Source organism: Pongo abelii, chromosome 8 (genome assembly GCF_028885655.2).
Source record: "Pongo abelii isolate AG06213 chromosome 8, NHGRI_mPonAbe1-v2.0_pri, whole genome shotgun sequence".
NCBI lineage: Eukaryota > Metazoa > Chordata > Mammalia > Primates > Hominidae > Pongo > Pongo abelii.
The window spans coordinates 118456573-118470834 of record NC_071993.2 but is presented as its reverse complement, the minus strand read 5'-3'; the positions used below and the strand labels follow the sequence as shown (position 1 = coordinate 118470834).

The 14262-nt window shown below is 39.3% G+C and overlaps 1 long non-coding RNA gene across 1 annotated transcript in view; it reads right to left on the bottom strand.

The window, feature by feature from the left end:
* The window catches only part of LOC129048353 (uncharacterized), a 179542-nt gene that overhangs the window by 42229 nt on the left and 123051 nt on the right, over window positions 1-14262 (bottom strand). Inside the window, exon 15 of the long non-coding RNA XR_008510625.2 lies at window positions 2077-2265. This is a non-coding gene — a long non-coding RNA (uncharacterized LOC129048353). The remainder of the gene's footprint in view (window positions 1-2076; window positions 2266-14262) is intronic.

Here is a 14262-nt window from a genome sequence, read left to right as displayed (position 1 = left end):
AGTTCTCCTCCAGAACCTGTGAATATGCTCCTTATATGACAAAAGAGACTTTGCAGATGTAATTAAGTTAAGGATCTTGAGATGGGAGATTATCCCATTTTATCCCATCAAGATGGGATAATCTAGCCAGATGGACACAATATAATCATGAGGGTCCTTACACGACAAAAGTCAGTGTGACAAGGGAAGCACAGGGACAAAGAGAGAGAGATTAGAAGATACTGTGCTGCTGGCTTTGCAGTTGGAGAGTGGACTTGAGCCAAGGAATGTAGGTGCCCTCTAGAAGCTAGAAAAGGTAAGGAACAGATTCTCTCCAAGAACAACTAAAAGATATGTAGCCGTGCTCACCCATTTTAGGACTTCTGACCTCCAGAACTGTAAGAGAATAAATATGTCTTGTTTTGAGCCATTAAGTTTGTGGTATTCTGTAACACAATTTGTGATACAAAATGGGAAACTAATATACATCACTGCAGCCTGAGAATCTGCACTCTCTCCAAGATTCAAGCTCTCCAGGTATCCCTTTGCCTGCTTGTTCTTTTTTCTTTTAGCACCTACTTTAACCTGTGGCCCCTGAAGTGAACCTTGAACCCTGACAAAACACACTTCATCTTGTCTCACTAGTGCCAGGCACAGTTGCAGGCTGGCACATCAGGGCACTCAATAAACACTTGTTGAATGAATGAATTTTTCCAAATTTATTCCATGCTCAAAAGTAAATACTGGGATTTATTGTTTTTGTATTTTTTCAGTTATCTTCCCTCTATCCCGTAAGAAACCACCCACACACATAATTTTGGTGGCCTCTAGCTGTAAGTACACACAGATTCATTTCTTGTTTTGACCTGGCCCTGTGATCTAAGCTCTTTATGGGACTCCAAGTACCAGAACTTCCTGCTGGTAAATGGACATCTCAACTTATTTTTATGTGCGGTGTCAATTTAAACTAAAATCAGATGGGAAGCTCTACACAGCCCCAAAATATACTGTGCTGGGTTGGGATCAAAAAGAGATGGTGACTGTATCTGGGACAGTTTGCATGTGGAACTAATAAAGAAAACCTTAAATTTGGGCTCATAAAGAGAAAAAACTGCTACCAAGTCACAGATTGTACCCCTAACCCAGCCATCCATCTCAGATATGCAATATCCCGGGTCACAAGGAGACTAGGCAACCAATTATAAGCAGATGAGATCCTAATATGGAAGAACATATCAAAGGCTGTCTCCTTCTGAGGGTGGGTCATAAAGTCTAAAAGTATCCAAAATATGATTTGCAAAGAAATTTAGAGACCAATAGTTCAACTTCTCTTCAGAGCTTGGTAAATGACTTCTCCCAGACCTTAGTTACCTTAAGACAGTAAATGTCTGTTTCAAATCTTGGCAGCATGTAAGTACAGGAAGGCACTTTTGTTTTTTAAATTAAATGCAAGGAATTAATGAAATGATCACATTAACTTTCTAAAATTTAATATTGACTAATTTCACTCTTTGGTCCTTTACAAAGCAGTTGAACTCTGTCAACCAAGAACACGCAACACACACAAATACACATACAGGCACGCAAGCATGATTGGGAGGGGTGCTGATCCACAGAGGGGACAATGGCTGTGCAAAAATCAGCCGTTCCGACCCTCCTTTCTCTTTGATTCCTTTTCATGAAGCTGGAAATGCCAAGTGTCAAATATTTCCAGTTACTTAAGCCCCTCAAGATGGATCTTTTATTTCTCAGAGAGAACACTGGGCAGGAGACTTCAGAGAAAACTCCATTTAAATGTTCCAAGTTGATTTGCTTTTCCATGGCAGCAGAGAAGGAGGAGGAAAATGCCAATTAAACCAAGGCCTCAGGCACAGTCTTCTCATTACAGGAATCTGTGGTGCAAGATCTTTGCAGAACCCCTCCACTGTGCTAGATGAGCTCCCGTGATTGCCCACCTCTTAGAATGACCTCCAGGCCAATGACAGAGCATTCTTTCAGTTGTTCCAAATGAGACCCCATGGCTAGTAGGACATTTGGCATTTCTGTAGGGGTTCCTTTAAGCCACATTTTTCTACAGTCATACATGGGAAAACTTACCTCAGCTTAAATACAAGGAAATGCTCCAAGCTTGTGCATCTCTATGGATGACTAGTAAAGTCTACTTGATTGGAAGAAAGGCAGGCACCTCATGGCTTTGAAGTTCTGTTGTCTTTTGGACAAACAAGCTGGTACAATGGTGTTCTCATGGTGCTCAGCTTTGATCTTAAAATACAACCCATGAAATGACTGGAAGAGATAGTTCACAGTAAAAGAAATACAGTTGGTTAAAAATTAACGCCTGTAATCCTAGCACTTTGGGAGGCCACGGGTGGATCATGAGGTCAGGAGATCGAAACCATCCTGGCTAACATGGTGAAACCCCATCTCTACTAAAAATACAAAAAATTAGCCAGGTGTGGTGGCGGGTGCCTGTAGTCCCAGCTACTTGGGAGGCTGAGGCAGGAGAATGGCGTGAACCTGGGAGGCGGAGCTTGCAGGGAGCCGAGATCACGCCACTGCACTCCAGCCTGGGCGGCAGAGCCAAACTCTGTCTAAAACAAAACAAACAAAAAAAATTATATGGAAAAACTTTGACCCCATTTGTAATCAAATATGTTTACATTTATATAACAGTGAGAGATGACTCTTGTCTGTAAAATTTGAGAAGAAATAAATATAATGTGTACCTATATGTGTGCATGTGAATGGATATATGTATGTATCTATATCTCAGGTCTGGTGAAACTGGCATGTAATAAACATTCTCGTAATATGCTAGTGACAGTATCAGTTGATTCAACTGTCTTAGCGAGTACCAGTCATTTACGTCAAGAACCTTAAAAAAGAGCTTTTGGACTAGTTATGCCACTTCTGAGGAGGCATTTGAGGGCTATTACCCACATTTAGTATACACAAAGTCTTCAAAGCAGTAATGTCTACAGTAGCAAAAACAATAAAAGGAAACACTGTAGCTCCTGATTATGGTGTAGTCACATTACAGATTATGCAGCCCTTAAAAATGGTATATAAACATTATCTTTAAAACACTGTAAAAGGCATATATTATCATGTTAAAGAAAAGGATAACATTTATATGCTGTATGCAGATAATTTCTGGGGGAAAATAGAAGGAATGTAAGCACAGCAAAATGCAATTGGTGGTAAGATTGTGGAGAGGTTGTTCTTATTTTCCATTTTCCAATTTTTACAATGAGTATATACCACTTTTATAATCATAAAAATATAAATAAAAATTTGCTATATTTTAAACCATAAATAAAACTGAAAGTACATAGAAAAGGTAACCCATTTTTGCCTCTACATTGGGGAACATAAGCTATAGGAAAACTCATATCATATTTTAATCCCTATGCAAATAGAACTCTAGTTTTCATATGCAGATATCATGAATATGGAGAATGTGGCAGCTGAAACCAGTACTTTGATAAATGCCAATCCCTGCAGGACTATTAGAGAGAGGATTTGTGATAATCCTGTTGACATAAACCAGAGAACTTTACCTATTCCAGACATCAACTTGAACACAAAAATGTCCTAGAAAGACAAACAGCATGGGGTAATTAGGAATTGCAGTAAATGGATTGGGGGATGGTTTTGTTCATCTCTGTTTCCAAAATTTCAATAACAGATTCCTTTGGAGAGTGAAATAGAATAAAGCACTCCAAGCTAATATTTGTGTTGAGAAACACTAGGGTGCAGGAAATATCTCCTTTGTCATCTTGAAAAGGTTAGGGCAATACAACGCTACAATAAAATGCTTTAGAATCCCTCAGAGTTGCATGCACCACTGGACAAATTATGGCCCTGGCCATACAATGATCCTCTGCAGCACTGGTGAGGTAAGACCCCAGGGCACAGGACCTTTGCTTACATGCAACCCCAAACAATTTTGCCCATTGCAAAATCAGGAAAATTCACTTTAAAGGGTATATTTTCTTTTTTTTTTTTTTTTTTTTTTTTTTTTTTTTTTTTTTACTTTAGATCAGGAATAGGGAGGTTTATTTATTTACTGTGTTGGGAAGCAGCGTGACACAGAGGTTAAAAGTAAAGACTTTAGAGAAAATGTCCATTTTCAAATCTTGACTTTACCATTTCACCTTGAGCACACTTATAAAATGTGAACAATAACAGTGCCTAACTCATACAGTTGTGAGCATTAAATGATTTACTATTCATAAAGTATTTAGAATAAAAATTATATGCTATATATTTATAAATAATGCTATCTAAATTACATGATTTATATAGCATTATGTAGAAATTTTATATTGATGTTATTTATATTTTACATTTAAATAATATATTATATATAATAATATATAGTAGCATATTATATATAATAATATATAGTAGCATATTATATATAATAATATATAATAGCATATTATATATTGTACTATATATTATAATAGTACTATAACAGTATAATAGTACTATAATAGTATTATAAATAGTATAATTATATATATACTATTTATAACATATAGTATAATATATAATTATATATAAAGGGTATATTTTCAAGGAGGCAGTGTTGACTCCCCTGCAAGGGAATCTGCTCTGACTCAAGAGTTTTAATATGTTTTGCCATAAAATATATAAAGGAATAGAAAAGAATATATTTTAAAAAGTTGCCACAAAAATATCTTTTTAAAGATGGTATTTTTAAAAAGACCGACTGTATTAGTCAGGGTTCTCTAGAGAGACAGAACTAATAGGAGATATATGCATATATGTATGTATGTGTGTGTGTGTATGTGTGTATATATGTGTGTGTGTGTATATTTATATTATATATAATATATATATATAAATACATATATATTTTATATTTTACAATATAATATATAATATATATTTATATTTATATATTATATATTACATATGTAATATATAATATATTTATATAATTTATATATATAATACTATATATATTATATATTTATATATAATATTATATATATAATATATATTTATATATATAATATATATATATAAGGGAGTTTATTAAGGAGAATTGACCTCAGGATCACAAAGTGAAGTCCCAGGATAGGCCGTCTGCAAGACAAGGAGCCACCAGTAGTGGTTCAGTCTAAGTCCCAAAACCTTAAAAGTAGGGAAGCTGACATTGTGCAGCCTTCAGTCTGTGGTCAAAGGCCCAAGAGCCCCTGGCAAACCACTGGCATAAGTCCAAGAGTCCAAAAGCCAAAGATCCTGGAGTCTGATGTTCAAGGGCAGGAGGAAGGGAAGGAAGCATCCAGCATGGGAGAAAGATAAAGGCCAGAAGTCTCAGCAAGTCAGCTCATTCCACCTTCTTCTGCTTGCTTTTTCTAGCCGCGCTGGTAGCCAATTGGATGTTGCCCTCCCAGATGAGGGTGGTTCTGCCCCTCCCAGTCCACTGACTCAAATGTTAATCTCATCTAGCAACACCCTCACAGACATACCCAGGCACAATACTTTGCATCCTTTAATCCAATCAAGTTGACGATATTAACCATCACACCCACCAACCAAGCAATGTTGTGAATAACACTGGGCTTGGAGCCATAGAACTGAGTTTCAACACAAAATCTGCAACACCTTGAGCTCATGACTTTTCTTCCTTGAGATTCTGTTTCCATAACTATAAAATGGAGGGAAAGGGGGCAGATGAGCAGGGCAGATAGGACTGGATTTGTATTAGATTAGTTCTGGGTCTCATCACAGGGTTAATGTTCGCTAACCCTGAGGATGGGAATTCTTTCTTTGGGGGAAGCATCTGACAGAGAAAGAGATTCTGCAAACCACACAACAGACCCTGCCAGCATTGTCTACGTGCTGGATTCTTAAGGCTAATGTTGTTGCATATGACTCTCTGGAGACTGTGGTTTAAACCACATCCAAAACTCAATTGCCTAATCTGAAGTCTTTGCCTAGGAAAGCCGAATCAATTGCTCTGTCTCCCAGCAAACCTTAAACTGCACATTATTCAAAGAATCATCTCTGAGCTCAGGGTAGCTGATGCTCAGGCTGTCAGCACCAAGTGGGCCTCGTTTCAGATTCAGGCTTGGATGCCCAATCCTGGTGATGGAGAAGCAAACGGCTGACCTGGGCAGATCATGGCCCTGCCTGCCACATCAGCTGCTGCTGTTGTGCTTAGAAATCTGCCCCTTGGAGTTAAGGTCTTGGCTATTTCCCAGGCTTTTTCCTATCTCAGGGAACATGTGCCTTCAATCAAGGACCCCCATTGACAGAGATAATCAGTGGATTCATCAGATCTGCTATGTTCCCGAGCTATACTGATTGGTCAATATTTTGAATGTAATCCCTGGTTATATGTCACTTAAAAAAGCAAGTCATTAAAATTGGGAAAAAGCAATATTTAGTAGCTTGAATTCTAGTCTCAACTCTGTTGGTATCTTGCTAACTAGACTTAAATGAACCACTTATTTTCCTGGTCTTTGGTGTTCTTTTCTAGACAGTATTTGGACCTATTCAGAAGGGTTTCTACTGTTGTGTTTTGCTTTGCTTTAACCTGGCTTCAGGGGCTATGTAAACACCATGAAATTGTGTACAGAAATGTGGGTGTATGTAGTTTTTTCTTCCAGAGGATCCATATCCTTAAAGAGGATCCACTGAGTCCCAAAGAGATCCATAATCCAAAAATCGATTAAAAGCCATTGCTTTAAGCAGATTCAGAATTTGTACACCGAAGGGGCTTAGTGGCAACATACTGATGACAAGCAACTGTCTTGAAGCTGTGTTTGCACAGCAAGAACATTCATTTGATTTACACCATATGATCCAGATCAATATGAATAGCAAAGTTTTCCAAAGATGCTATCCACCAGACTAAGAAAATGCAATGTGTCCACATCGTTGCTGTTATTTTCTCACCAATAGTATTACTAGCACTGAGGCCCATCTTTGGCTCCAAGGTCTCTAAATGTTTCATAATTTCCATTTTGGATTATGAGACATAGAGAAGACCCAGAGAATGTAGTACTTCTCCAAGGAAGGCAAGCCCAGGAAACCAGAGGAGCACATGAAGGATAGCAGCATACACTGCTCTCAAGGCCAAACAGCCAAGTGGATGAGCACCTCAACTGAATCAGAACGATTTCATAGCTGTCTCCTTGAAAATCTTTCTCACCTCTGTGTCATGTCTAAATTTCCTTTTTTTTTTTTTTTTTTTTTTTTGAGATGCAGTCTCACTCTGTAGCCCAGGCAGGAGTGCAATGGAATGATCTCGGCCCACTGCAACCTCCACCTCCCAAGTTCAAGAGATTCTCCCGCCGCAGCCTCCCAAGTAGCTGGGATTACAGGCGCCTGCCACCATGCCCAGATAATTTTTGTATTTTTAGTAGAGACGGGGATTCATCATGTTGGCCAGGCTGGTCTCAAACTGCTGACCTCAAGTGATCCACCTGCTTCGATCTCCCAAAGTGCTGAGATTACAGGAGTGAGCCACCGCACCCGGCCTCAATTTCATTTCATAAAAATACAGTAGTAACTGTACCAGCCTACTCTACTGAGATGGTGCTAAGAACAAGGCACTGAATTAATGCAAAAGGATGGCAACAAACTTTGCCAGAGAGGAAAGTTTGATTCAATTTACATAATCACAATGTTTTCAACAATGCAGCCTCCATTTCAGGCTTTGATATTAACTGTCCTGGAGGTGTGCACATCATTATTCCACAAGTACAATCCACAAGAAAACACACAAAAGAGAATATTATTATTAAACCTCTGTTGGGTGAAGCGGAAAGCAGCAGTACATGAGGATGGCACATCATTAAATAAGAGATCTCATATCCCCATAGGCCTGGAGAACCACATTAATTCAGAAAACATAGTTGGAGAAGGACAACTGATTCCTTGAAAGCATAAATGTAATGAAGACTATGTTTGAAATCCTCATGGACTCTTGCTCAGCTATAATGACCTCCCAGGGGAGATTTGCAAGAGCTCATAGGGTATCATTGCATGACAAATACATAGAAACTCAGAATGCCATTGGGCAATGACTATTCAAGATGGCCTTAGGTGACTGACATTGGGTAACCACCCAGTAACCACCATGAGAGCAAAAACCGTCACCACAACTACTAGGCACTCAGTGAAACACCAATGTAAGCAATTTAAATGTCCAATGTAAAAGAAATGATAGTAAATGATGGCATGTCCATAAAGTAATTATGATGCTGTCAATAAAAATTATGCTCACAAAGAATACTTAAGGACATAAGAAGTAAGTATATGAAGTATTAAATGAATAAAACAAGTTTCAAAATTGTATACAAATAAACCATGATCCCAGGTATGTTTAAAAGATAAAAGCCTCTCTGACAGAGATAACCACTAGTTACATAGTAACATTTGTTTCCTCTAGTCTCTTTCTATATAAGCAGCTTTTATCTTCTTTACAATTCTGTGTTGAAAAAATAATGTAAATATAAATACTATATTAGTCAGTGTTCTCCAGGGAGTCTGAAGGCCTGAGAACCAGGAGAACTGATTATATAACCCCTAACCTAAATCTAAAGACCCACAGAGAAGGGAACAACACACACTGGGGCCTTTTGGAAGGTGGCAGGTGGGAGGAGTGAGAGGATCAGGATAAATCATTGATAGGTACTAGGATTAATACCTGGCTGATGAGATAATCTGTATAAACAACCCCCATGACAAAAGTTTACCTATGTAACAAACCTGCACTTTTACCCCTGAACCTAAAATAAAACTTGGAAAAAAAAGAAAAATATGTTAGTTAGAAGACTGCCAAGGGTTAAATGATAATTAGTTAATACTATTGAATCACGGTTAAATTCCTGGTTTCTATAATTAAGCTATGATTACATAAGATTATCATTACAGGATGCTGGGTGAAGAGAGTGAGGGAATTCTCTGTACAATTTTTGCACATATGTAAGTCTAGACTCACTTCAAAATAAAAACTTAGAAGAAAACAACAACAAAAATAAATAAATAAATGTCCAAGAACAAGGGGCAATGATGTCTGAGGGCAGGAGCTGATGGATATTCCAGCTCAACCAGAAAGAGAGAATTTTCCCTTTTTCTTTTTGTTCTATCTGGGCCCTCAATGAATTGGAATATGCCTGCCCACATTGGTGAGGGTGGGTCTTCTTTATTCAGTCCACCAATTCAAATGCCCACCTCTTCCAGAAACACCCTTACAGACATACCCAGAAATAATGTTTCACCACCCATCTGGGCATCTCTTAGCTCAGTCAAGTTGACACATAATATTAACCATCTCAAAAACCATGATGTTTTTTTCATCAAGAAAGAACTTTTAAATGTAAATATCTGGGCTGGCCACAGTGGCTCATGTCTGTAATCCCAGCACTTTGGGAGTCCCAGGCAGGTGGATCATCTGAGGTCAGGAGTTCAAGACCAGCCTGGTCAACATGGCAAAAACCCATTTCTACAAAAATATGAAAATTAGCCAGGCATGATAACGAGTGCCTGTATTCCTAGCTACTCAGGAGGATGAAGCAGGAGAATCACTTGAACCTGGGAAGCAGAGATTGCAGTGAGCTGAGATTGCATCATTGCACTCCAGCCTGGGTGACACAGCGAGACTCTCTCAAATAAATAAATAAATGTAAATGTCTGGAAATAAAGAATTTTTCCTTAAACAAGGAGGACATGCAATTTTTTGCTCTAGAATGCTAATCTGCCACACACGATGAACTCAAGGGAAGGGACATCAGGTCTACCACTGGTGAGAACATCACACTCCTTGCCTGCCTTCTTTCTGTTTTTCCCCCAGCTGTTCTGTGTCCTAAAAGACAGCACAGAAAAGCAAAAAACCCTGTCCTATTACCATCCAGTAAACTTTGGTGCAATTATGGGACCCAGAGTTCCCCATCGTGACTTCCTAATGGCCCAAAGAAGCACCTGCTGCTCATACTTGGAAGTCAGTTTGAAGCAGTATCATATGTATGAGCCTGAAAATGCAAACAGTTTCAGAAGCAGGATTCCATGTCCACCATCAACGGCCAATGAGCCTGGCTCTGAGTATTCCTCTGCCAGGAACACATTCTTCAAGTCAGGGGTACAGGAGAAATAGCACAGGCTAAATCCTGATAGGCTTCTAGTTTTATCTGTAATGAACTGTGTGGCCCTTGGGCAGGTGATTTAACCTCTCAGTTTTCTCACCTGAAAAATAATATCTACGTGTAGAAGGTTGTTGAAAGAATCAAATGAGACCACACATATAACACTGTTGCCACGGGTGTCTACATGCTTTGGTATCAGTCAATCATCACATGAGGTGCCCAGCCTGGTGCTATCTGCTGTGAGGCTATATTTATCATAAGGCAGGACATCTGTCCAGAGTGGGCAAAGAGCCCACTGCAGAGACATGAAAAAAGGCACTAATTAAGATAGTCATCAATTAAGGGCTCAAGCTAGAGATGCCAATTTTATTCAGACTAGAAAAAGCAAAACAAAGGCTGGAATGATCAGAGATGGCCATGGAGGAGGTGACATTTGAGCTGTGTCTTAGTAGCTAGTTAAGAACAGTATCTGCGTCTCCATCTCACTAAGCTAATACATATTTTCTTGATAATATGTACCTAATATGACCACCTTGCAATCCCAAGTCTAAGATCATAAAAAGGAGCCAAATTTGTTTCAATATCTATTTTTTTCCACTCTCCCTTCTTCTCCTTTCCGTCTTAATTCCTTCTGGAGGCCTGATTAGTACAAAAGCTGGAGGAAGGAGCAATTTTCCCTTTTTGTTCTCTGCCTTCCTCGTTGAGCTGGAACATCCCATCTCATCTTTTCTGGTCTTTGAACTAAGATTACATCCTGGGCTTCTTTCCTCTCAGGCCTTTGGACTTGGACTGAATTATAGCACTGGCTTGCCTGAGTCTCCAGCTTGCAGATGGCAGATCATGAGACTTCTCAACCTCCACAATCACCAATTCCTCATAATAAATCTCTGATTCTGTTTCTCTGGAGAATACCGATTAATACAGAAAGGCTATGGCACAAAATGGGGTTTGGAAGACCGCTTGGTTTCCAACCACAAAAAGACTTGGATGTCTTGCTAAGGCATCGAGACTTGAATCAGCTGGAAGTGAGGGGCCATGGGAGGTTGACAGGCTGGTGCATGACATGACCAGATTATTGTATTGGAAAGATCACTATGGGTGACAGCTTAAGGCAGGGAGACTGGTTGTCCAACAAATCCAGGGAAGAAAAGTGAGGTCTGACCAGTTCATCTCTTTGCCAGATAACATTGAACACCCGCTGTCTGGCAGACACTTAGCTGATTGAGTTATCTGATGAATTGTATAAAAGACAATAGGCAGGTGGTTCAAGGAAGATGGCTAAATCATAGTCATCAAAGTTTGTTTCCAGGGAAGCCTTTTTTGAAACTAAAATGCACTCATTCATCTCATCATTCATCTTTCATCCAAATATTGTGAACTGAACACCTCCTGCTCCAGGTGCAGGATTTGACCAGACACATAGAGCATCAAACTTGGCTCTGACTGTGCTCAAGGTCTTGAGAAGGAGGTGGATGGACTCCTAAACCGATCTTTATCTGTGTTGGAACATTGTGATGGGAGCCAAGAAGGACAGCCAATCCAGCCTAGCGAGAAAAATCTTCTCAGAGGGGATCATGTCCGAGCAAAAACCTAAAGGATAAGGGGGAATTAGCCAGGTAAGAAGTAAGGACTGGTGCTCCAGGAGGAGGGAAAAGCAGGAACAAAGACCTGGAGACAAGCAAGACAGCAGCACAATTTCAGGGACACTTCAAGGAGTTAATGTGACCAAAATGTAGGCCTCAGTGCAAGGAAGAGTGGAAGAAAAGCACAGCAAAGTAGACATGGGACATTTTCTGAATTTCTGTAAACGAAGCGATGAAAGGGGAAAGAGGAGAGAATTCAAGATGATGTTGGCAAGTTCATTGTGCATTTTCCCAAATCCTGAATTCCCTGTTGCCTACTCCTTGGCAAGGTAAACATCATGTGCCAAAGGGGAAAATTGGATTGTTCGTCTTTTTTCTTTTTTTAATCACACTAATGAATCAATATTTCTTGTTCCCAGTAGAGGCTCTCTATTTCCTTTTCAGCCTATTTGTTTTACAGCTCAAGATGTATGGCTGGGGAATCTTACTTTTCCTTTGATGATCCAAAGCTCATCCTTTTCAAGACTGGTTTTTGCTCACCCATGCAAGGCTACCGTTCCATGGGAAATTAAATTGATAAAGTCTTCCATGTCCTGCAATCTCACCTGCTATAAATTTCAAGCAGCAAAAAGAAATTCTGTCATTATCAAGCAGAGCAGCTCTTCTGTAGTCACTTTTAGTGTTTGGAGAGAACACAAAAAGTTGGGGCAGCATTGAGGCAACCCCAAAGCCTCCAAGAACTCATATCTGGCATCAAATATGGCAAATATTGATTATTTGCTCCCTCTAGATATTACACAATGTGTTGAGATGCCAATTTATCTATGAAACTATTTATCAGCACACAGCTAAGATAGGAATCCAGGAGCATCTGGATAATTTGATATATTCCTGCTTTCCTTCCACCTGTCTCCTAGTTGCATACATGTTGCAGATCAAGGGTAGAAGATGGAATCATTAAACTGCACCAAACATTTTTATAATCTTCTTTCTCTGAACTTCCTGTGTAACTTCAGGTAATAAGTGGGGAGAAGAGAAAAATCTCCAAAAATCAACCTGCTAATTATGCATTCTTCTTTGTATCCAGAGTCTAGCATAGAGTCTGGCATATAGGAGTTGTTTTTTTCACTGAAGGTCTTTTGAACGATGACAGCTCCATGGAAATGTAGATGTGCACATTAGGTTAGGAGATGTTAGGCCAATGAATTTTAATGAATTTTAATTATTTTTAACCATAGGAGCATTTTTTTTCCAAAAAATACAAAAAACATAATATTTGAAATCTCTGATTAAGCCAGGACTGAGGCCCAGAGCCAAATGCATCAAGTGCCTCTTCTAACCTACTGCTACAGCCCTTAAAGATGCTCCAAGACGCATAATGAACATCATGGAACAGAATTTTTAAAGGTCACGACCCTGAAGACATATTTTCATTCAATGTCCTCTCTATTGATGAGCTCATCAGGTGATGCTCAGCCCATTGTCATCACAACCCCCTGCCTTATGATATAATGGAATCTAGTACTACCCTAGTTTTGCACTCCATAAGGAAATAAGTGGTGGGGAGAGGTGGTCAGGAGTGAAGATCAGTAGATTATAATTAAATTAATTTTATCAGTGTCATGTAGTCAATGGAACATGTTTATTAAATTATCTGTACTCAGTGGAGTTCAAATATGAAACAATTTTTCTTCCATTGATGGATTAAACGATGTTCTCTCAAATCTTTCTCTTGTCCCCTATTTCTATGTTGGATATGCTCTATAACTTCCTAATCTCAATTTAAATCCTCAATCTCATTGCCAAATGAATTCCCACTTCACTTCCTGCTCTTCCCCAGATTCAGACGCAGCCATGGCCAGAAGAGGGAGGGAGCATATTCTACCTTTTCATTCCTCCTTTTTTTAGGACATTTTCTCCTCTGGTGTGCTCAAACCTCTTAATGGTTTCATATCCAGTCTTTTATGCCAGTTGTTATCACATCCATCAGACAGCAGGAGGTACCAGCAAGATAGCTCAGTCCCAGGAACCTTCCAGGTCTACTTGACTTAAGTGAAATGCATACATACTTGGCCATGTTCCGCTGCTGAGGCCAGTCTCCGCACTTGCATCTCTACTCACCTTTCTTCTTCACTACTCAAATAGGTACAAGTGGTAGATCATCAATTTTGCTAATTAAGCTAATCAACTGTGCTAATTAAGACCTCCAGCCAGGAAATGTAGTGTCTATCTCCCTTTTCTTATAGGAAACACCCTCATCTAAGGAATGTTTCCTGTGGAACACAGACCTCTCCATCCCCACTGAGATGAGAAAGGCTGACAACTCACCGCTCAAATGATTTTCCAGCAAAATCCTCCTCATCCCACACTCCTCAGCCCACACCCAATTGTCAGATCTACATAAATTAATAAGCAACAGAGGGAGATGATAAGGTGGTAGATATGGTAGCACAGCTATTAAAAACCCAGATGGGCACTTGCCTTCCAAATATTTTTGGCTCATCACAAAATTTGGGGTGCAGAACTTTGTCCTCATTTGTAGATCCTAATTGTCAATACTCAAGCAATAGGAA